The following is a 26,762-nucleotide window of genomic DNA, read 5'->3' as shown; positions in this document are numbered from 1 at the left end:
AACTAAGAATGAAAGTTATTTTTTGTCATTAAGGGAAGACCATGAATATTGATTTAATCTTAATAACAGATAGAAAGTTTTATGCAGCAAATTATCTCCGGAGGAAAATTTCCCTGGGTGACCTCTTGAACTCATCACAGCTTACCTTTATAAATAATCCATTGGCCAATTTGAACGATTTTGGTAAGATTTGGCATTAATTAATTGCATGTCTTCAATTTTTTTTTTTTTACTAAATTTTAATTTGAATATACGAGGGTAATTCGACAAAATTACCCACGATATTCGCAAAATTGCTTGAAAATCGTTGAGTAAGCAAAGATGGTAACTGGGGATCTGTACAGTCCGCAGCAAAAAACCTGCAACATGAGCAAGTAAGTTTATTGTGAAACGACTAAGGCTTTTCCTCCAAAATAAGGGTGAAGAGGAGGACGCCGAGGTTTCTCCTGAAGTGATTCGTGCCACTTAGACGTTATATTGATTTCCTGAGCTTTTAGTCGTAGTTTCGCAATAAACTTACATGCTCATGTTGCAGTTTTTTTTTTTTTTTTTTGCTGCGGATTGTACCACGGGCATCATTTGGGGAGGGCAATTGCCCTCCGTGAAAAAATCTGAAATGACACTACCGACTTGAACATTAGAAAATATGCCGTTAGGAAAATTGCAGAACAAGATCTTTAGAAAAGAAAAAGAAATGCGCCCAATTTATGCCACACACATTAACTGACGAGAAAAAGCAGTGACGAGTTTCTGCGTGCAAGCATTTGACGTCATGCAAGCAACTGCCTTTGTCCTGATCGAACGTAGTCGGGAAACTGGCATACGCCCTGGTATTCAAGGGTGTATAAATTTTATTTGAGATGCACAAAACTCGAGATGTGGTACACAAAATGAGTACTAACATTCGACATAACTATGGCTTTGGTCGGCATTGTACGCACTTGAGCTATTAGGACACGCACTATTTTCAAGTGGTTATAATTCGGTTATCCCAGGTGCTCAAAACTCGGCAGATGGTGAACAAAATGAATTCTAACGATCGATATAACTTTTGCCGGAATCGGTGTTATGTGGATTCCAGTGTCTGACATAAGCACTATTGTCAAGTGGCTTTATCTCTTATCTGAGTTGTACAAAACCCGGGAGGTGCTGCACAAAACTGCACAAAACTCTATCTAGAGACTGGTATATGTTTTTTCCGATTTTACGGTTGGACGAATTCAGGCCTGGCATACAGATAAAAAATTTACGGTTTCGTAAGGTGTACAAAACTCGAGATGGTGCACAAAACTGCACAAAATTTTGGAATAAGCTTCGTTTAAATAGGTTTCTGATGAACTCTAAGCATACAGACATCCCTTATTTCTTTCAGAAAAAAAATGTTCTAGGGGGCACATTTAGTATTCGGTGGGCCACATATCATTTACATACGGTACTATTCCATTTATTATTATATTACAGATCTATTATTTTGATCTCCTCCGGGGGGGGGGGCAGTGACCCCAAAAAACATGTCTGGAAGAAACATTACTCCCGTCTGGTTACCATAGCTCAATACAGACAGAATAAACAGAAAAAGTCATGGCTTTCCAGAAAAATTACGAAAGTTATATAAGGAAATTTTCTTTAGAATCAGAAATTGGAAATACATTGAAGAAAATCAATAAATAAATAAATAAAAAATGTAAGCAATTTAAATGCTTCTCAAGTTTTCATATTACATTTCTATCATGCGTTTCTTAGCAACCGTTGAGAAACGAAACCTATTAAACTTTGCTATTAGATAGAACACAGTACGTGCGATTGAGCGCATAGATTATTTAGTTACCGAGCTCTCACACCCTTTCCCCCACTACACACGCTTTTCCCCTGATACGTGCATGGACGCGAAGGTTATACAACAGTTGACAGATTTCGATTAATATTTCAATCTCGCCTTGTTTACGTCTTTACGTCATGATGAAACAACGTGCAAGGGGTGAGAATAAGCAGCTATTGCCTAGTTGTTGCTCTCGAAAGAGACCTTAGCGATCAACTATATAAATTGATTTACAATACTTCCCCCCCCCCCTCCCTGCTTTTCTTGAGTAAACTTCACGACCACACCTGCAACAATAGCCATGCAGCAGGGTGACGTAAGCACAGGAAATTCGAGGACACCTATCATAACCGATGATCAGCCATGTATAAAGAGGAAAATTTACATTAACGTTCGACTAGATATCTTAGGAGCTGGAATAACAGCTCACTACTGAGCGCTACCAAGATTTAAAATCCCTGGAAAATGTTTATGCTAAAACTCAGATTCCAGTGTTCTTTTTGCTGCAATAATTAATTGTTCCCTCCGCTGTAGGTTAAAATAGTGCTTAATTAAAGTTCATTCATTCATTCACTATCAACCATTATCGGTGTTTTATATAGGTGCACCAGACATATTGTTCAAGTGTGCTACAAAAGTAAATTACAAATGTTAAAAGTAGACTTATATTGAAATAGTTTTAAAATATATAATAAAAGTGTACATTTCTAGAGCATCAGTGATAACACTTTGTAGTTCTTAATTGCTCTTACGAGTAATCTCAAAATTGCTACAAAACTATAATTATTTTATGTGCTATTGTATTGTGTTCCTAAGAAGTTAGAAGTGTTGACCACCGCCATTTGCATTAAAAGAGTTCACCTATTCAAAATTAATTCAGGGTTGTGATTTCTTTGATACATTATATTCAATAAAAAAGTCGTATTGCCTGAATTAATAACCAGTCATTGAATAATAATAGGTTACATTCAATTATATTTTAACGGACCGTCTCTACCAATCGTTTACAGAGTAATATGTCATGAATTAATTTCTTAATGTTCAGTTTTATTTCAACTTTCAACTGTCAACTGATTTAAGTTTATTTTATTGTTTGTTATTTGCCGACATTATGTCAATCTGTACTTGTTTATTTTCATTTATTATTTATTAATTAACTTATGTGCAGTGAAATTCATATTCCATTTTTATTAATGTCTCTGGGAATAGTCTTTGTCTGCACTTAGGATACTGCACAATGGACTTTCTGGAAGATATAAATTACCTTTGAAAGTTTTGTAACCAAGAATAAACAAAATGTAGCATGATATACATTGTGTCTAGTGATGGGTCGAAGCAGTTCGTTTGGTGGAGCTAGCTCATTCGCTCCGGCACCGATACGGGAGTCGTTCAAAGGTGCCAGTTCTTTTTTGAACGGTTGGGAGTTGTCGTTCAAAAAGGAGCCTGTTCTTTTTTTTTTTTTTTTTTTTTTTTTGAATGGTTGGGAGTCGTCGTTCTTTGTTAACTGGTATTGTGTCATTCAAAAAGTAACGACTACGTTCACTGGGTTCTCATGGTTCCTAACAGATGGAACACAACGTCTGCTTTGTACCTTTTTCGCAGCCAAAAAGTCCCTCTGTCGAAAAAAACTGGTCCTAACTACCAGCGAATCGTCACGTAACGCAGATCTGTTTTCAGATTATGAAGAACAAAAGTATTATCTACGTAGAGTTGCCATATTTCAAAAATGAAAATCCGGGGCGCTAATAAATTACGAGAATCTTTGAAATGCTTAAAATTAAAAGAAGTGTTATACACTAATTTACTTTCTTCCATTAGGTAGAGTTATTCAAGTATTACGTAATCACATTTTTAGTCACTTTATTTTTCTTTTTGAATGGTCAGCGGAAAATTGCCAAAAATATCGGACAGGGATTATTGATTAAAATATTTCAGAAGCAAGATGCAGATTGAAACAGAGTACTGAAGGTAACAATAAGATTGAGCAGTAAAGCCTTTTGTTCCTGGCCCAAAGAAACGGATAGGCCTACTTCGTTCAATGTCAAGGTAGTTAAATCGTGAACTTAATTAAATTCATGTTTTATGTATTCCATTTTGTTTTTCAACTGGAGGACAGACAAGAAATAGTAAGATATAGATATGTTCTTTATTCGTAGAACGTAAACATAAACATCTACAGAGTAAGAACGTGTAAAAAAAAAAAATAATAATAATAATAAAAAAATAAAAAAAAAATAAAAAGTCTGACAAACATTTATTTACAAAATGTGAGTTAGTATAAATATCACTTTAGGGTTTGAATGACATTTTCTTTAGTGCTTTACAAAACATTAAACTGCTCGTGGCATAACTTTCCTTTTTACGCATCCGCTGATATTGCTTAACAAATTTAGAATTGCTTAACAAACTACTGTTGTGTATAGCTCAGTCCTCGTGTCTCTACAGTATTAGCAGACGACGCCTTGCGAGGAAAAAACCGACCCCCCATGCCCCGTACGATTACTTTAAAAGATAAACATACCCGGTGCCCGCAACCCTGTATGCATTCTTACTGACTTCTGGCTATATCGGTGTCAGTAGGCGTGTGCGGTAGTTTGGTGCATTCTTATTGGCTGTTTCGGAGCGGAGTCGTCATTACTTTGAACTGCTGGAATTGTGTACGGTGCTCTCATTACTCAACTGCTGGTGTCGTTTGCGGAGCTGTCGTTACTTTGAACGGACAGTTGAAAATGTATGAACTAGTTCCATACTAGTTCACATGAAGGTGTCGTTCAAAAGAGTCAGTTCGTTCATAAACGACCCATCACTAATTGTGTCGTCGTCGTTAAAAAGGGTAATGACAAATTATTCTCAAACTAATCCTGTTTAATATTTTGGCTTAAGAATTTTTATGAAAATGATGAATCTGTAAAATATATTTATCTCGGAATCCTAAAATTGACATTAGCTGTACAAAACAGATCGGATGTATTTTTCTTTTGATGTCATTAAACCAAGTAAGTTGTTCATAATATTTATTGCACAAAATGAGTCCTGAAGATAACGTGATCTTATGTTCTTCAAAATTGGGTTTGAGCAAAAGTACTAATCGCAATTAATTGATATTTGGATTATTGGTCATAATAGAGCATCTAGCCTACAATTTTGTTTAGTAAAATGGAACTGGAATTTGACTTACAAACATAGATGCATGGGTATATTCTTCGATATGTACTATAAATGCTTAAGATATTGATGGGATATTGAGTTACTACTGCAACAATTAATGGTAGTAGTTATGGGTTAAATTCCAAAGTTTGGCGTCCGTTTCCAGCAAAATTTTTAAAATTTACAGGAAAGATATGGATAATTTGATCGTTTGTGTGCTTGATAATATATAAGGGTCTCGAAAAATCTGTTTATTTGTTATATATAAGAGGTTATAAACGTGGGACTTTACGGCGAGCGGAGGGAACTACTTGGCGCAAGGTAACCAAACAGTTGCATTGTGGGAAAGTAACGAGCATTTATGTTATTAACATGGCGAATGTACAAGGGCAATGAACTAACAGTTTTAACATTTGGGAAGCAATACGTTGATAACGAGCAAAATCTTTTAAAAATTTGTGAAGAGCACGGATTAATGAACCTAATAACAAATTGCAGAAAATGTGGAAAGGAGATAACAGCGAAAAAACGTGGCGAAAGCGGACGCCCAACTTCGGAATAAATGCCGTAGTGATTTCACTGTGCATGTATGAAGTTTTGTCAAATGCCCAATGTGCGAGTAAATGCTAATAACTGCAGAGCTGACATAATATGGTTTGCAACTCTCGAAATAAAATATGTATTAGTGACATATCATTAATTGCAATAATTTCCAGGTCTCGTTGAACATTTTAAGATTTCAATGTATCTACAACTTACTTGAGATAAATGGTCGATGAAGCTACTATTTACATCTGGAGATTTAAGTTGTTCTTTTATTTGTATTTAGTACAACTTATCTAATTGTACAGTATACATCCGATTATTCACCTTCTTTCGAGGGCCACACCGTCGTGTTTCCGAACTTGCAATCTGGATAAAGTTCTAAATTTAAAGACAGTTTGTTGTCCAAACAGTAGATCAGAACAAAATAACTAAGCTAGTTACACCTTTCAGCCTGCGTCTACATGGGGAACAGAAGGGTGTTTCACATCAATATATAAATTGTAAAATTATTTAGGATATGATAATTTATTTATAGCACTTGACCAACTTCTTCTTAATTCCAATATTGAGCCTGCTAGTTAAGAGTGGTCTTTTCTTGTTGAATGCTTCTTTAGCTATGGCAATTCTTGACCTGATCTCTTTGGTGCAGTAAGCGTCTCTCGTCAAAATACTTCCCAGATACTTGAAATTATCGACCTCTTCAAGTTCTCCTTGTTCTACTCTGATCCGTAAGAGCGTATTTCTACGGGATATTTTCATAACTTTCGATTTTTCGATGTTAATTTCCATTCCATACAGTTTTCCAACTATTCTGTCAATCACCTCCTATAGCCCTTTGGGGATCCTATGGTACAATTTGTACCTTACGCATTTTTCATGGTACATTGCGTTATTTCTCTTTTATTTGAGCTTTTTCGTCCGGTTTTTCTTGTTTTTTAAGTCCAGAGGCATTGTATAAGACATTACGTATGGTTTCAGACCTTCCTGCGTCCAGACATAGGTGATGACGTCTTAAGTCTAAAATTTACTTTTTTAATTTACTAAGCCTATGTTCAATATTTCTTGGCGGGCTTATTTTACCACGTAGAAGATTGAAATTTTGCACAAACATTCAGTCCACAGAGTAGTATTTACCAGATTTTTTTTCAGATTTGTGAGTTGAAACAGGGGGAGAACCAGAGGGGCAAAGGGTTGAAAAAAGGGATATTTTTACCCCAAAAATCCCGTTTTTCAGGATTTTCCCGCCTCAGATACATGATGGGGACACGTGAGTCATACCGTCTGAAAGGCAGTTCCATTCTGAAGAGAATGACGGTCGAATTATTATTCTAGAGTAATTAGGGACGTCCCAATGATTTTTTTTTCAAAATATACTTCTGTATAGGGTAACATTGGGCATTTTCTGATTTTTTTTTGGCGGGCTTATTTTTGCACCTAGAAGATTGAAATTGTACGCAAACATTCAGTCCACCGAGTAGTATTTAACAGATTTTTTTCAGATTTCTGCGTTAAAACAGGGGGGGGTCCAGAGAAGCTAAAAGTTGAAAAAAGGGAAATTTAGATTAAAAAATACCTTCTTTCTGCAATTTCCCGCCTTAGATACATGATGGAGACATGTGAATGATACCGCCTGAAAGGCAGTTCTATTCAGAAGAGAATATGGGCGACACATGACCCTAGGGTAATTAGGGATGTCTCAGGAAATTATTTCCCTGAGATCATAGTGTTTTATGGTAATTTGGGGCATTGTGGGAATTCTTGATAAAATTTCTCCCGCCCTTGGTATTCAAGATAGAAACTTGAAATTTGGCACACACATTCAGTATACCAAGTACTATTTATCAGATTTTTTAGATGGCTACAATCACACAGTTGGGGTCCAGGGGGGGCCAAAGTTCGAGAAAAAAATTTCCCTCCGAAATGTTCAATTTGACTCATTTTTCCCGCCTTTTGGTATATGGTATGAGCATGTAAGTGGTACCATTTGAAAGCCAGCTCTATTCTGAAGAGAATGAGGTATGAATCATGATCCTAGGATAAATAGTGACGATGCAGTAGCTGCTTGACTGAAAGTCTAAAAAATAGCCCAAAAAGCCGGGATACGGAAAGGGCTAGTCATCCTTCGGTTTTAGTTATTAGAGGAAGTTCGGGTATTATGGAATAGTCGGATAATATGGAATACCTCATTATCTCGCCTCTGATGTGTTGCTTCCAAGCGCAGAGGAAAGAAACTACTACCTCACGTTCCTATGATGCTCTACAGTCAGTCTCCTTGTGATTGTGACATTCAATGTGTTGGTAGACGTGAAAATCTGATTTCTTATTCGTGAAGACTTGTACAGGTAAGTCAAGGTGACCAGACGTCAGGTTTTAGCCGGGACAGACCCTTATTTTTAACCGTTGTCCCGTTTTTTTCTGATTCTCAAACGGGACGTCTAAATGTCCTGTTTTTAAGCAAACATGACCCAAGTGTCCCGTAATTATTATCCAAAATATAAATGGTCAATGCTAATTCTACACTCTTCCGTACCAACACGCATTGGGAAGGTTCAGCCGTGCCTAGAACTTCTGAATATTCAAATGAGAATTAAGTGTTCTGTGGTTCAAGTGGGAATTGAGTGGGAATTCTGAGTGTTGAAGTAGTTAAAAGTATTGTTGGGTAGTACTTAAGTTAGAAACGCTGTGTTATCATTCTTACTTGTGTATTTTGTAAATTGAAAAGACTGTTGAGTCCCAAAATGTAATGTGGAACTCCCCCCCCCCCCGTCGCCGATTTGTATGCGTCCCGTTTTTGAAAGTAAAAGTTCTGGTCACCTTGAGGTAAGTGTTTTACAACCTGTATTTTCCTATTGAAATGTAATAGAACAACAATTCTTTGTTTACTATGTCGGCGGATCTACAGAGTGGTAGTTTGATAAGCGTCATTATCTATATGCCTTCGAATGCGTTTAACAGCTCTTTCGTTTGCAAGGTGGCGTGGAGGGCAATATGGAATACCCGCAAGAAAAGCATGGTATTCCGATTACAAAAATATCTATCGGTATTGGGCAATTAAATAGACATATATGATGACAACAATGCTAAGTGTATTTTTTATTACAGCAAATTTTCTAATGATACAAGGGATGAGCTTTGGGCAAAGCGTTCATCATGTTTAATGTGAGCACACAATGACTGTAACGATCATGAAGCAGAGTATTATATTTATGACTCTTGCAAGTAATCACGTTCAGTTATGGCTTGGCATTCAGAATTTTCATATATTGTTATGGTATTTATTGTATGTTCAACAGAAAACTCATTTCTTTTCTATATAGCATTTGTATTCTATATTACTCGACTATTTCATATTACCCTCCAAAGTGTTTCTTTACAAATTATAAATTTTGCCCACTCCTGTAACGAAATTTCTTTATCAAGATACGCATAAATAAAGCCAAATATGTAAGGCGTATACTTGTTTTCTTATTTGTTTCAATGTGCAATTATTAACTGAAAACTGAAAAATGAAATGAAATCTTTGAGTTTTACGTCCCACGGTTATGCCGGTTAGGCTAAAGGAGACGGTGATTATGAGAGATGAGTGAAATGGTGGAATGACAATTATTAACTGAGTAATAAGCGAAACAAAAATAGTATTCCGTAATACCCGAACTTCCTCTATAACCATATCATCTGCATACCTGATCTTGTTAATGATCTGCCCTCCATTCTTGAAATCTCCAATTCCCGTTAATGCTTCCTTCATTAACCATCCACTATAAATGTTGAATAATTGGGGCGACAAACTACATCCTTGTCTGACTCCTCTTCCAATCTCCATACTTTTGGTTTCTCCTTCATTTAAGCGCAACTTCACTCGTTGTCCCATGTACAGGTTTTGAATGCGTTGTCGATCTCTTCAGTTGACATGCACATTTTTAACTGTTCACAGTAAACTGGAATGTTTTTCACTATTAGGTTTAATTGAATTTCTATACGCATTTCACCAAATGTGAGAAATAAAGAACCATACGGTACGTGTTATTTGGATGATTTAGCTTGTGTCCTTTCATGGGTAAATAATTACCAAAACTCGCATTTGAAGATATTGACCTAATATACCATTCTAACACTAAAACTTAGGGGCAACTCATAATTTAAGATCGTTTGTACAATCGGATTGGTTGATCCCTACCCCTTATTTATTTAACAATCAACAGATACAGCCCAGAGACCATTTTATACTGGACATCTAACAATAACAATAACAATGGAAAGGATTTGGGAAGATATCGGCCAGGGTCTGTTGGTAGGTACCATCCCGGCATTTTCCTGGTAGGACTGAGGAAAACACTACAAGACCCCAGTCAGGATGAGCGACAGCTGGAATTAAACCTGCAACCTTCCGAATACGAAGCCAACTCCCTACCACTTGAGCTACTTCGCTCGGTATTTTTTTATTTACAATGTCTTATTTGAATCTTAAGGAGAGTAGCTTAAGATTAGACTTGAAAATCGAAATTTAGGGTATGATGAAATGATATTTAGGAAATGAAACACGGTATAAAAACTCAGATAAAAGAAGAAAGGCGTGTTTCAGCATCGTTTAAAATTCTGCTTCGAAGAAGAGAAATTTAAAATATTCAAATTTTCTTTTGTCTATTCAGAAACTGACGAATGTGGGGATTCGCTCAAGTTGGAGATCTGAAATTCGTTACATAAACATTTCGTTAAAAAGAAGAAAACATATTTAAGCCTTTCCGTGGGAGACCCGGGTTCGATTCTCGGCGGGAGCTCATGTGGTTCGGATTCCACGTTAATCCGACGTCTCATATAGCCTCGCTGCTGAAAGGGACGCTAAACTAAAATCAACTCAACTCAAGCCTTTCCGAAATTTTTGCTCCTAAGGGGAAAGAGAGATCACTTTCTACGATATTGAAAATTTTCTTTAATTTATTCACAATGTGTTGAATGTGGAGATTCGCTTAAGTTGGAGGTGTGAAATTCGATATTTAAACTAGTGGGTAAGATAGTTGAATACTTATTTCAACGCTTTCAAAAATTACGCTCCTAAGGGAAGAAAGGGAATAATTTCAATACTGTTAAGAATTCTCAATATTTATTCAGAAAATTACTTAATGCACGGATTCGCATTAGTTGGAGATGTGTAATGTTAAAATTAACTTTTAATTAAAAATAAGGGAACATACGTTTCAGCATTTCGAAAATTCCGCTCCTGGGGAAAGGAGGCAATATCTACCATTATATGAAACAGTAGAAGTGACTCATTTATAGATCTAGGTCATACTACGTGAAATTTGAATAGAAACTGTTTTTATTACGAGACCAATGAATAAGAGGGGACTTTCTTTAAATACACGTGCTAAGGATGGTAAAGTGGGTTGATTGTTTTGTTCAGAATGAAATACTATAATGGAATTAGATTACAGCGAGACATTGCGCTCATTTTGCATTCTTCCTGCAAGCAATCTTCATTTATTGAATCATTCTGTTCTTGTAAGTGCAGGAGGGGGAAGCATGGCAGCTTATTGGTACAGCGCTTACTTATAGCGCGTGGGGCCTCTGGTTCCATCATCCCCAGTCAAGTAAGATCGTGGTGAACCCGCGAGTTTTCTCGGAATACTCCGGTTTCTTCCTACAGTCTCAATTCTTTCATCATTATTTACTTGCCTTAATCATCCATCTCGATTAGCCTAAAAGGCATAATCGTTCAAGTCTTACAACTTTATATTGACGTGGACAATACAGAAGAAACACGAAGGAAACATAGAACGAAACTACTGGACAGGAACCACGAGAGACACTTTTCACTTTGAAGAAGCATGGAGGCAATACGAGGTTAATTCGAGAGGAAGATGTGTGGCCAACCATAGCCTCATACTACTTGTACTGACAAGAAACTACCATCACTCTGAAGAACATAGCTCTTTCATAATCTTGTGAAAGAGACAGAAATCGATGTCCACACTAGAGGTCTGGCTTCGAGTCCCTGTCACCTCGATACCAAAAACATATGAACCTATAGACACTATTGGAGGATTGTGTCTCACACTTTACCAGCTTATCTAAGGGTTCTATAACTACATCATGGATGACTTACAATAAACCCTTTCCTTTATATTACTTGCGTCTTTTGGATCCTTTCAACGAACGAATTAGAGTGTCTCATTTATCCAGTACTATTCTGTTCTAGATTAAACTCTCCTTTAATGCTGAGCACCACCCTACATTCTCTCAAGAGTTTCTTCCTTCAAATTCAGACTGCTAAAGTACCACACGAATCACTAAAGTTAGGAAAGTGAAACTCGGCATATAAGCACCTTATTATCATATATATCAACATTTTAAGCCGTTTCGTTTTTCGGCGTGGGAACGGTGGGGTGGGACATATGTATCCCACTGATATTTTTACGTGGGACCTATATGTCCCAGTAGTAGAGACATGAATGATCATCTTGTATTTTCAATTATGATACGTATATTGTCAGAAAAATAGTTGGATCGTATTTATGATTACAAATATTTCACATTTCGGCATTCTTTCCTAAATGACAGTACATGCAACCACTGCTTTCACTAGCACCTTGTTTTTCACTTTCATCTGTTCCATTATCACTACGTTCACTTCCACTATTGTCTATTTGATAATGTTCATAAGAATTCTGTAAACCATTAGCACGCTTCTCTTTACCAGTGGAACATCGATTCATAGCAATAACATGTGGTAAATTACTACGGGTCTTCCGAGAATGTATCATAGGACACATGTCCCAGTGGTAGTGAAAAGGTTAAGGGGAAAGAGAATTTTTACATACATATCTTTTATCGCCACATTAAATATAATGTTTGTTGTTTGTCATCATATATCATGGGAAAGCGGTTGAAAAACTTTGAAATTCATTTTGGGGACATACTGAGCTCCTACTTTGAGCTAGGTTTCAATCATTAGATTTTTAATAAATGGGTGTATCCTAAGGATTATTATTATTATTATTATTATTATTATTATTATTATTATTATTATTCTGCCTTTTGGTAGGTCCTGGGACTAACGAAGTTTTTTTTTTCTTGTCTTCTTCTTAATTTTCACTTTCGGCCTGGAAATTTATCTTCTGTGTTTCTCAATCTTCAGCTCCCTTTTTTAACTCTAAATAGTTTCTTCTATTTTTCAAATCATCGGTCACTTGTGCTCTTCTTCCTATTCCTCGCTTTCCTTCCATCTTTCCTTCTATGGCGATATGAAGAAGACAATTTCTTCGGGAGATGTGTCCAATACAATTGGTCTTTCTACGAAGGATGCCTGGCTAAAAGTGTCCTCTTCTCTACTATCTCTTTTAAAACATCTTCGTTTGTTGCTCTGTCTGTTCGTTTTATCTTCTCCATCTTCCTCCAACACCACATTTCGAAGCTCTCTAAATATTTCTTCTCTAACTTTCGTGATATCCAAATCTCTGTACCATATACTCCAATACTCCATATATAGCACTTGACCAATTTCTTCCTTAGTCCAATATTAAGGCTGCTACTTAAAAGTGACCTTTTCTTGTTGAATGCTTCTTTGGCTATGACAATTCTCGACCTGATCTCTCTGGTGCAGTACGCGTCTAGGGTGTTCAAAATTAATGAGAAAATAGAACATTTTACAGTTCGTCAAATTAGGAAGATATACCACTTATACAAATTTCTTGTTACAAATAAGCATACAGGTGACCCCGAGTTTTCCAAAATTGAGGTTTTAACGGAGGAAGGGCAATTTCTATATGTTTTCTGTACAGTGAAACGAATGATGTTTGTGATTGCATCACGGAAACGGCTTACCTGTCTGAAATGAAGTTTGGAACATAGCACTTACCTCAAGCTGGTTTTCTATCATATCGCTTAGATTAAAGAGCGTATCTTATGGCGATATGAGATTCAAAATTTATGTCATTTTTTAAAAATAATTACACTTGTATTGAAATATGTATCTTAAGGAAGGGAAGATGTATAAATATCTTCCATAAATATAATCTTCCCGTGTGAAGAACGGGTGTTTAAGCTAATATTCTAATTCAATTCTCAAGTTAACAAAGTTTGTTATTGTAATTCACCATTTAAATCGTTAACTCGTTAATTTAAATTATTTTATTACATCACAACTTAATTGCAAAAATTCGTCGACTCATTTTCCGTTGACCTACTGTATATATAGAGAGGATAGTTTTAAATTCAATACCTATTTCTAATTTAGATTATCCTAGAAACTAGCATCAGCTCTAGCTGGTGAGTCGGACTGATGTTTACTAATGTGGGGTTTACCGTTTACGATTTCAGGAGTTGGACCAGTGTAAACCGCTAAATAGCTGGTGTATACATCGTAGAAGCAGCGTTGCCAACATGTACGATAATTGTCAAATCATACGATAATTTTGACTCCTGTACGATGTACGATAGCTGTTGTACGATAATAGGAAGATATACTATAATTTTACAATTCCTGGTAAAAAGTAAAGATAATTCTGAAGGTATTTGAAATTCTAAAGAAATTCATTTATTGGGTAAAAAAAAAAATACATGAATTTTGGAACATACGAGTATGTTACAAAATTACTTACACAAAGATGACCAAAGCCTCGAGAGGGTAAACAACGCAGGCAAATTGAAGTTAATCGGGTAGTAATTTAAAACGTTTATGTTACACTGTGAGCTACATTTTACGTTTATCGTACTTTAAAATCATAAATCCAATTCACCTTCTTACGAAGTTTTGTTATTACTAGGTGACTGGTTAATCGGATTACCGCAGTTTAACATACATTTTGTACACCAATAGTGTTTAAGATGGAAGATACTCTAAGGTTGGTCCAAACCATTACTAATATTTGTAGTGCAGACACGCAATCCCACCTGTAATCAAAGCACGGACTACGCCCACGCACACAGGAAACCGATTAAGAAGGGGTTATTACTAGCTATTTAATGTAGATAAGTTTTCACAAGTAAACATAAATTGTAGAAGGACAGTCAATTTTTTTTTTCGATAGAGTGGTAAAGAAAGCTTCAGTCTTGTTTCCTATGCAGCTTCTTAAAGTTTTAGCTGTAAACGTTTGTGTTACTTTCGTTTCAATAATAATAATAATAATAATAATAATAATAATAATAATAATAATAATAATAATAATAATAATAATAATAATAATGTAGCTTGATATTGAGACTGAAAACAAAAGGTACGGTAATTTTAGAACAAAAACAATAATTTTAAGTGCTACGTACGATAATATCTTCTGATCATGTTGGCAACGCTGCGTAGAAGGCAGAGCTAAGATTGCCGGCAGGTATGAAGTTTGGAGGTCGGTGATGCAAGTGTCGAGACGGTGGAGGCAAGAGCGAGGTAGGAATGCAACGCTTAACCCTAAGACAATGAAATCAAGACTAAAAGTAACCGCCTGGTGTGGAATGACGTCTACCAGGCTCATTGGTCCATACGTCTATGCAACACCATGAATAGTGGAACATACTTGGAAATGCTTCGAACGTATGTATGGCCTGTAATTCAAGAATGGGAAAATGGAAAGTAATTGTTGTTAATGCAAGATGGAGCTCCGCCTCAATTCCGGTGAGAGCATGGCTTGATAACAATTTCCCTTTTAGATGGATTGGCCGCCGAGGACCGACAGATGGCCTGCACGCAGCCCCGATCTAACCGCCGTGCAACTTCTTCCTTTGGTGTTGGGCTAAGAAACAAGTATACACGTTAAAACCAAAGGACATTAACAGTCTTGCACAAAATATCAGTGAAGTGTTTGCAAATTTTCCAGTTGATACGCTAAGGAGAGCCGTGGATTCAGTTCCTAAAAGATTCTAGAGGCATGTGAAAAATGCGGGTGCACACGTTGAAATGTAACTTAATAACCAAATGGTACACTCTAATAATGTATTCAATGGAAATAAAACTGTGATAGGTTGTTCAATTTTTGAAATATTCATTGTTACAAAAGGTATTGACTTTACAACTACCCTGCATATATCTTGCATCCATCGGTCATGGACTCAAGTCATGTTGAGTTCACTGAAGGTTACTGGTTCTTGTGAACAAATCTTTTTATCAATAAAAACGTTAGCCCGTAACCTTTTTCTTTGTTACATTTCTTTCCAATATAGAAGACAGATGCCAAAGGAATAGAAGAAGGTAGTTCACTCGACTGTTACCCGCCTTGATATTGTTTAGTTCTCTTGCGATGAATACTGATATCCACGTTGCTAGGAGGAGTCTGTGACGCAAAATACCCAAACGTCGTGGCCATTTCCTTTCAGCAGGAAGAGAGCTGTCCCTTCAGACTTGTAGTCAGTGGCCTGTGAATACTGATAAGAAGCGGCCAAGACGCTGTTGTCGTTTCTATACGGAACAAATATAAAAAAAAGAGAGAAGAATAGAACTTCAAAACATGTATTTAAAAAAAAAAAATGGAGCGATAACGCTGTACTAAGAAAGAAGTTGAACAACTAAAGTCTTTATCCCAGTGCTGCCAACAAGTCATAAAAAATCCCACCAGATCAGGATTAAAAACCCATCAGAATCATATTAAATGAACTAGCTGAACCTACGCTCTCTACACAGCGCATCACTCACATATGAGCATGAATCTCTTTGTCATTCCTCACATCTGTTCATGTCCCTTTACAGACACAAGCGAAAGACAACTTGATAAAAAAAAAAAAAAAAAATCGGCAAGGGGTATTATAAAGGAGAGATTTTTACGATTATTTTTTCAATATCTCGCACCGTTTGCAAGATTTAAGCCTATTTCCAGTTGGAGTTTCTATTTCATGTATGACTAGTGTTTCCTTTCTTCTTGTATGCAGTATGTAATAAGCAAATACATTACACACACAATTATAATGTAAGTAATAAATGGTCTTTACTGGGCAAACCACTCCAAACAATAAAGATTCATCTTAGACTGGAGAAATGGTTATCCTTCGTTGTTGATTGTCATTTGGTCATGAAAGAAACGCCGGAGAGATATACTAACCCCGTATACAAATGGGTGATGTTGGGATGTATAACTCGTAGAATATGATTCCTTTTTAAAATTTCAATATTCCAGTCTACTCCTAAAAAATGTAATAAAGAAATAAGAGCCATTTAAAAAAATATTCAATTAGATCTGAACAATTTACACAGAATTTGCAAATCGATCAGTGAAAACGGCATCTTTCTATACCTTGCGGTTTCCGAGATATCATTGTCCAAAAAAGAAAAAAAAAAGTCAAACAGAGTTTCTTCCAGACGGTTTTTTGGGAGACAATTCCTCCCGGAGCTCTTAGAGTGCCCCCCCCCCAGGAGGAGACCAAAATAATACGTTTTTAATATAATAGTAAATAGAATAGTACCAGCAGTGCCTCCCGGAATACTAAGTGTGCCCCCCCCCCGAACATTATTTCTGAAAGAAACACTGGCCACAAACATAAATTTTTCTTGACCACAAACATATAAACCTAGCATTTTAATATATAGGAAAGTCTACGAAATCCCGCTAAAGAGAAATAAGGTTCTTACACGTAAGTATATGGGCCACTGTAAGAGAAATAGTAATGAGAATAAATAAAATAAACAATAGTTTCAGGTTGATAACAAATTACATACTTTTTAACACCATAAAAGTTGGTTTTCCCCAAAAACTGCGCAAACAATTTTCTTTTCAACATCTAATTTTGTTTAAGTTGATGCAATGTAACGACTGATTTATGAATTATTTTTGGACAATGTTAGAATTTTTTTTAAAAAAACGTTTAAGAACTGTGTTTCTTTCAGAAGAAATGTTCCGGGGGCACATTTAGTATTCGGCGAGGCACATATTATTTTTACATGTTTTTACATGGTACTATTCTATTTATTATTATATTATAGACGTATTATTTTGGTCTCCTTCGAGGGTGAAGTCTCAGAATTCTGGGGGCAGTGTCCCCTAAAAATATGTCTGGCAGAAACACAGTTTAAGTATTCATCACATTGTTGGGTTATAACTCATTAATCACTGGCGGCTCCAGAGGGAGAGGGAACAATAGTACGGCCGTACCCCTTGTTATTTTACGGACTCGAGGGCGACATAAACACAGAACATAAACAGAAGTGTTGATATGTGCAGACATGTTAATATTTCGGATGCTTTGACAGATAGATTTAAATCGTAACGGTCCTCATAGGCTTCTTTTGTAAACTTAATTGTTACCCTTAACATCAACAAATATTTGATCACCTTACAAATAGAGGAAAATTAAATAAACTTTGGGGCACCTGTGCCACAACGGAAAGGTAGCTTTCTTCTGCTTAGAGTGGAAGATGGTGATATTTTGGAAAGGAGGACAGAAATCAACGACTTACGGGGTGATACTCAGTCATAAAGATACCGTAACGGTCATCTTTCGGAACACACATTAAAAATAAAGAGATATTGTATGTAATAGCGCGTATCATATCGTGCTTTTTATTATAACAAATACGCACAAAAGAAATTAACAATATAGAGGCATTAATGGTTTCGTTAGAGGAATTATTTTTACTAGTGCTGTATACACAAACTACAGCTCAAAAACATTATTCTGTTAATTACGCTATACTAAACTAAACTGTTCAAAAAATAAAATCAGATAATGTAGATACTACATATACAATTCCTAGAAAAAAATAGTATAATACATTATCTACTAGAAATCTACCAGCAAGTTTTATTATATCAATGGATCAACGGAAACTCGGGAAATTGTAAAATTAGTGAAAATCAGTAAAAACAAAAATACGTTACGCACTTACACAAAAATAACATCGTTTTCGCATTTCCTTTGCATTTCCAGTAAATTGTACTGTACATTAGGCACGTCAACTAGTAAGGAGATTGTAAAATGTAAAAGAAGGTATGAAAATGTGTAATCGATTTTCATTCGTTCAAATATTGGGGGGGGGGCATGTTTTGGTTATCGTATCCCTTGTTCAGGGCCGGATTTAGGAGTATATATATGTAAACTCTGTGATATAGAATGGAACAATCAAAATGTGCGCTTCAATAATACATGGGAGTTAATATACCAAATACATGTAATATACATTTTAGTATAAAATTGCATAATGTTAGTCTATAAGTAACTAATAATATTTGTGTATCACTTCTGACAAAGAGACTTACGGAAGTGTCACTCACCGATTTGAATGAAACCATGCGTACTTGTAGAACATCGCAAATAGTCGACACGTATTTTTTTTGTTTCAGCACTGGTGAAGATTTAAGGGTGGAAACCACCCTTTGAACGTTAGGGGTGGTCTCCAAGCATAGACAAAAAAAAGTCATTTAATATAGAAGAAAACATACTGCCAGGAGGTGAAATTACAAAATTCAAAATGGTGGATCCAATATATTGATTACAATTTCAAAATGTCTTCTTGTTTGAAATGTTCTACACTTAGTCAAAAACAATTATAGTTGGCAGGGGTTACTACGAGAAGGTTGTAGACCGATTTGAAATTCCTTTTTATTGATTTGAAATCCCTTTATTTTAACGGAATGCTTGATTAAAGTGAGTCTCTACACTTCTTCCTATTCGGGGTGCTTTATGTATAGTGAGTCTCCTCGCCTCTCACCATGTCAGAACTTCACATATCCTCAGTTGTTATAATTATGAATTTATTGAGAAAACGCTTCACAATAATGATATTAAGTATATAAAAAAAATGATTGTTGCATAAACATTCTTTACACCAAGCTCACCTTATTACAGCAATAACTGACAAATCGCAAAATGCAGCACAATCTTCTTCCAAATAACTATTTTTGTATCACGAATATCTAGTAAGATTTGGAAATCTGGGAGAAGAAAACTGATTATGAATCAGTGATTTGGATCTAAATTATATTATAAGGGAGATGTAAATGTATGTTACAGCTGTAGAGAACAATATCAGTAAAATGCCTCAAGAAGTTTTTCCACGGCCTAAAGACGAACATATCAAGAGGCTGAATATTACCAGTTGTCAATGCCAAATGCTTTCTATTTTGAGGTACTATTTTGCTCGTAAAATAGGTTGCGAAGCTGATCAATTGTGACCACTCCACGAACCTAATAACAAAATGGACTTTACATTAGACGCTGGGAATAAAACCTCTTGAAACTATGATCTTACCAAACGTGATGTTAATTTTTCCGAATTTGGTGCTTTCACAAGGACATTTTCAGATTAAAAGAGGTTGTTTCGGACTCTAGTGCCAAATGTTGCATTCTTTTCCTGCAAAATTATTAACAACGGTGATAACAGAAGACCATTTTCAGAAATTAAAGGCTCTATGGTGTAGCTGTGAGTCAGATTTATTAACTGTGTCGCACTTTCTACTGTTTGTGTCTCTGTAAACGCTATAGTGAGAGGTGCAGAAACTCACTCTAATCAAGCATCCCATTAAAATGAGTACAGAAAGGGTTTTCAAATTAGTCTGCAACCTCCTCGCAGTAATCTCTGCCAACTATAATTGTTCTTGGCTAACTGCAGAGAATTTCAAACCAGAAGACATTTTGTAATTGTAATCCTATATTGGATACGCCATTTTTGAATTTTGTAACTTTGACGTCAGATTCTGAGTCAGCTGTCCTAAAATTCCCTGGCAGTATGTTTTTTTTTTTTCTAAATTAAATGTTTTCGGTCTATGCTTGGAGACTACCCCTAACGTTCAAAAGGTGGTTTCTACTCTTAAATCTTCACATTGCCGAAACAAAAAAATACGTGTCGATTATGTTTCGATATTCTACAAGTGTGCAAAGTTTCATTCAAATCGGTGAGTGACACTTCCGTAAGTCTCCTTGTGAGAAGTACGTACATTGTTACAAGACCACTTGTTCTACTAATTGCGAACTTATGTATCTTTTTAAATCAAAAAATGAAAGAAAATTCAAGTGCACAGTTAGAAATATATTTTTAACTTCTAAAAATTACTTATCACCCATACTGGGTTGAGATGTGTTAGACTTCGTATCAGGAGTAAAAGTGAAGGGTAACGCGGGAGAGTGACGTTCCCCCATTTCTAAAAAGTATTTATGGCGTCCCTAAACTTCCTAAAAATTACAATTGGTAAAGATAAGCACGGGGAATGACGTGATGTTATACGCCTTCCTTCCTTTTCAGATCCACTTTTAACCCTGTTTATACTAAGAAAAAAATGTATATCGGTACGTAAAATCGTATGTTACATTTGTAAATCCTGTAGTTTTTGGACTTAACGTACAGCAAACGTATAACTGAAAACGCATGTTTTACAATATTTTCTATACAAGTGCGTAGTACGTAGTTTCCGTACGTAGTTTCCGTATGAAACAATATAGGCGGTCAGGATCTGACATACAAATGAACGTATATTAACATATAGCTGACGAAGGTAACATGCATATATGTATGTAATATAAGGAAGACTGTTAGATATAACGTAACGGCATGATGTAACATCAAAGGGCAGTGCGTATGTATTAATAGCATACGGATAACGTATGATCCATACTGATTTCTGTAGTAAGCAAGAGGATTCCGTACATTTGTACAATATACTGCTGTCAGGAGAACGGATTTTTCTCTGTGTAGTATCATACTGTTTAGTCATTTATTATCAAAAGGTAGAAGAGCAATTTCTACATCAAAAAATGAGGAAGATGACTGCAATAAGAAAGAATCGAAGAGGGAAGAGATTTATTGTTAATTCATTATATCTAGTTGTTTAAGAAATGAATTTAATTGAGCAACGATTAGTTTAATAGGAACTATACATGAGTCATTTTACAATTCCTCTTTATTACGAGAAAGTTCCAGACTTTTCCCTCTGTAAAGTTTTTGTTTACAATTTTGTTTACGTTCAAACTCCTGGTAATTTAGATTTAATGAACAAAATTCCCAAACTGTTCAAATCTTGTTGCTAAATTGAAAATATCTCAAGTAAGATTTGATCAATTTCAACCTGGAAAAACTTTTCTCGAGATGTCACAGTTCTTGGGAGTAGAGAGTATACAGGGTGTTTCAAAACAACACCGACAACGTTTGGGAGGTGGTTCCTCACACCAAGATAAGACAAAAAGTATAGACCAACTTGGGTGCATAAATGCTTCCTTTCGGAGTTATAGGCTACCGAACACTTGAAAAAAATGAACTTTAAAGGTCCATAGCTCCAAAACTATGTGACCTATCGTAGTCGGGTCAAGACTTCACTTAGGAACTACTACGTGCTCTATCCAAATACCCATGTTTCAGAATTCTGTGGTACTTCCGCAACAATTATTATAGATGTAGTTGGTGAGTACTTCAAGTTATATGCCTGTAGCCAAACTTCCTCTACAAAAATTGTTGCGTGAGTACCCCAGGATTCTGAAACATGTATTTTTGGATAGCGTACATATTAGTTCCTAAGTTAAGTCTTGACCCGACTACGGTAGGTCCCATAGTATTGGAGCTATGGACCTTTAAAGTTCATTTTTTTCATGTTTTCGGCAGGCTATAACTCCGAAAGGAAGCATTTGTGCACCTAGGTTGGTCTATACCTTTTTATCTTATCTTGGTGTGAGGAATCATCTCCCAAACGTTGTCGGTGTTGTTTTGAAACACCCTGTATTATATTTTAGCGCAGTGCTCCCTTAGACACGGGGCCCGGTTGAAACTAATCGGTCCGATCAGCGTAAGTCCGGCCCTGTCCTTGTTCACGAATCCTAAACCGCCTATGTCATTTATCATATTGTGTACTGTCGTCTTATTAGTGCCATAGTGAAAACCTTGAAGAGTGATATAGGCCTACTTCAATATCAGTTTAATCTTAATAGGCGGTGTCCTTAGCGTAGGGCCCAATTTTTAGGTTTACAAAAATTAGTTTCTTTTTTCAATTTCTCGGAAACTACGCATGAGGAATTACAGTCATTCACCCATATAATTTTGTTGAACCTATTGTTTAGTGTATGTTTCATCTTTGGACTTTTTTTCGCGTTAAATATTAGTTATATTCTAGAATTAGTTGTCTCATTTGATTTGTTTTTGTTGTTGTTTAACAGTGCTGGATCTAGTACGGGGCCAGGGGGCAATGCCCCTAGTCTTTTTTAAGTGATAAAAATAACTGAAGGTATTAATCTTTTATGTTTTTGAAAGTTTATAGTATATGATGCCTTTTGTTCTTTATTGGAATTTTTTTTGAAACATTAGATATTCATGTAGTTTCAGTTGCAGCTGCAGCTTTTGTGTTATCCAATGTGTTAAATAATATTTAAGATCCACAACGTAACGTCGAATCTAGCCATAATATCCATCGGGAGAGAGTTAAATTGGAAATTTCTAAAGGACTCATGAAAAACTTTAAACTCATGGTATACCTATCATAGAGTGGATTCTGGCTGCCCCTAGTTTTTACCTTCTAGACCCGCCACTGCTGCTTAAGAGGCCTCATCCTGGCGAAATTAAAATATCGCTAATTTTTACAGTGATTATGTGATATCTTCAAATAGATAAAAGATAATTGAAATGTGGAACAAGAGCGCCCTAGACAATATTATTTTGCGTGAGATACCGTTATCACAAGTCACCTAGTGGCTTTCCGTTTTCAGCTGTTTAGAAACGCGAAAATAAATGCCGATTTTCAAAATGGCTCGAAATCGAAAGCAGATAAGTGAGTCGTAATAACGGTATCTCATGTAAAATGATATTGTCTAGTGCGCTCTTGTTCCACATTTCGATTATCTTTTATCTATTTGAAGATATCACATACTTACTGTAAAATTAGCGAAATTTTAATTTCGCCGGAATGAGGACTCTTAAACGTGATTAAAAGAATTAACGAAGTGTTCAATTATTGTATTTTAATCGAATGAGCTTCATTAAGCTTAGTGTCTTACCTCAGTGATAGACTGTCTACTTCTTCGAGTTACTAGGAGTTCGATCGCAGAACATAGCGGTAGACAATAATAGTTTGTGATTCTTATCTTGTGACTCTCCCGTTTCCTCTCATATTTTCGTTCCATCAATTCTTCAATGAATCATTCACGAGCATTTATCGTTCTTTTTCCATCTTCCACGGCATAAGCGCGGCAGGGGCGGATCCAGGACGGACCCCTGAAGGGGGGGCGGTGGGTTGTAATACTTCTACTTAGAGCTACTTTTAACAGCTCCAAACTCTGGGATTGGTTTTATTTATATATAAAATAAGAAAGTTTCCTCTTCTAAGAGGGGCGATCGCCCCCCCCTGGATTCACTCCTGAAGTGCGGGTCGTTAAACTAAATATTCAAATCAAACCTACTAAATTTGGTGGGAAAAACACTAAATTGGCAACACTGCTTCACTCAGACTACTCGAAGCAGTCAAGTCAACGGAGAATATTCATGCGTGTGTTAACTTGAATCGGGACGCCAAAGCAGACCAACTTCTGAGTGAGTGCTTTTGCATTTTGCAACAAAAGCTTTTTCCCACATATTTTCTGCAAGTAATATACATATTTTAAATTTTTGACCGACACAAAGGGAAAGATATTTTTCTTTTAGTCTTTCTTTACTTGTTTCGTCTGTCGAAAGACAGACGTGATTTATTTACTTTCCTATTGATTTTGATAGTTACAGTCAGATGTAAAAGTGAATCTGGAAAGGTAGGGGGACGCATTAAGTCACACCGTCCCCCGTCCCTATTTTTGCCCATTGTAATATTTTTAGAAAGTGGGAGGACGCTACATATATTTTCTGGAAGTGGGAGGAAGGCGTCCTCCCGCGTTCCCCTGCACTTTTACCCCTGGTTACGGTACAAAACTACAAATACATTAACGTAAATCGTAGTATACCAAACAAAACACAGTTTCTTCATCGCGAACTAATTCTTTGTCTTGTTACTATCACATTTTTGTGAATATTGATGACTTGCGGACACATACAAGGACGCCGAGCCTGGGGGGCCGAGGGAGCCCCCCAAAGCTCATGTGGGCTCCCGCATTGTATTTATGAATATACAATATTTGGCATAATTTGAATGCATTTTTTCTTAAAATCCTCATATTTATGCCTTCTGCATCTGAATTCCCTCCCCCCCAATTTACAGAGAAATCGGCACCCTTGGATACATAGAGTATAAATCAATAATAGATATTAAATATTTTCTGAATAATAAAATATTTTCTGAAATAAGCTTACTTTACCTATATAACTAACGTCGAATAATGATTTGAATCTTAATATACTACATGGATAAGGGCCGCGGTGGCTCAGAGGTAGAGCGTTCACCTCTGGTGAATGGGGTCCCTGATTTGATCCAGCTCACGCAAAGTGAACTTTGTGGTGGACAAACACCTTCTGCGTGTGTTTTCTCGGGGTTATCCCGTTTTCTCCAACGTTCTTCATTCAACAATTTTCTCCATTTCTCATCATCACCGTCTTCTTTAGCCCAGCCGACATATCCGTGGGACGTAAAACAAAGATTCTTTTGCTAGAGCTATATAGATGTTATTCTAACATGTGTGTCATTGCAAAATATTAGATACCTAACAGAATAACCATTCTTCGCACGGCAAGAATAAGCTTCAAAATCACTGGTGGATTTAGAAGGTAAAAACTGGGGGGCCAACCAGAACCTATACTATGATAGGTATGTCATGAGTTTATGTTTACTAAAAACTGTCTAAAAATAAACAATAGCTCAAATCATTTTTGGTATTCAAAAACCGGAGGGCTCTAGTTCCCCCGGTCCCGGGCTAGATTCTTCATTGTTCAAAATACTTGTCAATGGAAGTTTATTTTCGCTGATATTACATTTACAGGTGCTTCCTAAACTGTCTTTTCAAAATGTCAAGACCGGTTCAGAACGTTTTCTATATATCGAGCAGCACTACTTCTTCCAGTATCTTAGTTACAAGCATCATGGCCGATACTGAGATAAGGAATCAAGATTTCGGGCTGGGGGCATGCCCCCCGCCAGGTCCCCTGTAACTCTACCATTACTACCGTAGTTCCACAACATGAAACGGAACTCACTAGTTTCAATTTTACGTCCTTTTCAGCTTAAGGGAGATAATGACATGGATAGTGAAAGGGCAACTAGACCGCTAGAACGCTTCGTTAATTTTTATTTTTTTTTAAGTTGCATAATTCGCACTGATTTAATGGATTATTTGAGCTGAGTTGATTTTGATTCTACCGTCCCGCTCAGGAGCGAGGCTATATGAGACGTGGGACCTGCTTATTAACGTGGAATCCGAACCACATAAGCTCCCGCCGGGAATCGAACCTTGGTCTCCCACACCAAAGGCACGTACGCTCTAATGGATTATTTGAATATGTAAGATGTTTCTCTCTTAAACCTATATATATATATATATATATATATATATATATATATATATATATATATATATATATATAGTCCGAATGAAAGTGTGCTGTGTACAACATGAACAAATGATTAAGTGTTTTGATATTATTTAAAACGATTTTGTACTTTGAAAGTATGTTAAGCACAAGTATAGTAAGTTTTATAGAACGGCTATATCCGTCCACGCATCCGTCGAGGGTCTAGGAAAATTCAGTGTAGGAAGATTCGGTGTAGGAAAATTCCGTGTACAGAATATTCGGTGTGCGGAAAACTCAGTGTGGGGAAAGTTAGGTGTAAGGTGGATTCTGTGTAATATACGGTATATAGTATATTACCACTTATGATAACTTCATATTCGAAAGGCTGAAAATATTCGAATTCCGGTTTCTACATTGATCGTAACAGTGCAAAACGGTAATAGATAACCGGAAGCGGTTTTCTTCTATGGATTTAATACCACAAGAATAGATCACATCTCCTATTGTATTTGTCTGTTTTAACTGCAAGTGGTAGAATTTATTACTATTTCAGGTTCCAAATATTTTCTTTGTCACAGATTCCGAATCATAAGAAAAGATTTTATCTCAGCTTCATTTTTGTGCTAAAATTAGAAGTAGTAATAACTATAGTGACAGCGACGACTCGTGAAGCCTGGGCTCTACACCAATCACATAATTCCTTTGCCTCTCGTATGATGTATCGGAAGAATTCGGCTCAATTCGTAGAGCTACCTTCCGAACGCACACTAGAAAAAACTTCCAACAACAAAAGTGAACGAACAATGTTGCCAAATTTACAGGACATGGCGAACGAGCGAGGAAAAGAAAAACAGAACTTAAAGAACACCAACACTAATCATTATTAGAATTAATAATAATAATAGCGAAAATATAAAACAATGAAAACAACAAAAA

At 36.2% G+C, this 26,762-nt stretch overlaps 1 protein-coding gene across 1 annotated transcript in view; it reads right to left on the bottom strand.

Annotated features, from left to right (window-relative positions):
- The window catches only part of LOC145669715 (ras-related and estrogen-regulated growth inhibitor), a 342,459-nt gene that overhangs the window by 2,955 nt on the left and 312,742 nt on the right, over window positions 1-26,762 (bottom strand). The window lies entirely within an intron of this gene.

The sequence above is a fragment of the Thermobia domestica genome, chromosome 14, assembly GCF_964235325.1.
Source record: "Thermobia domestica chromosome 14, izTheDome1.hap1.1, whole genome shotgun sequence".
In the NCBI taxonomy this organism is placed as follows: Eukaryota; Metazoa; Arthropoda; class Insecta; order Zygentoma; family Lepismatidae; genus Thermobia; species Thermobia domestica.
This window is presented reverse-complemented; position numbering and strand designations above follow the sequence as displayed.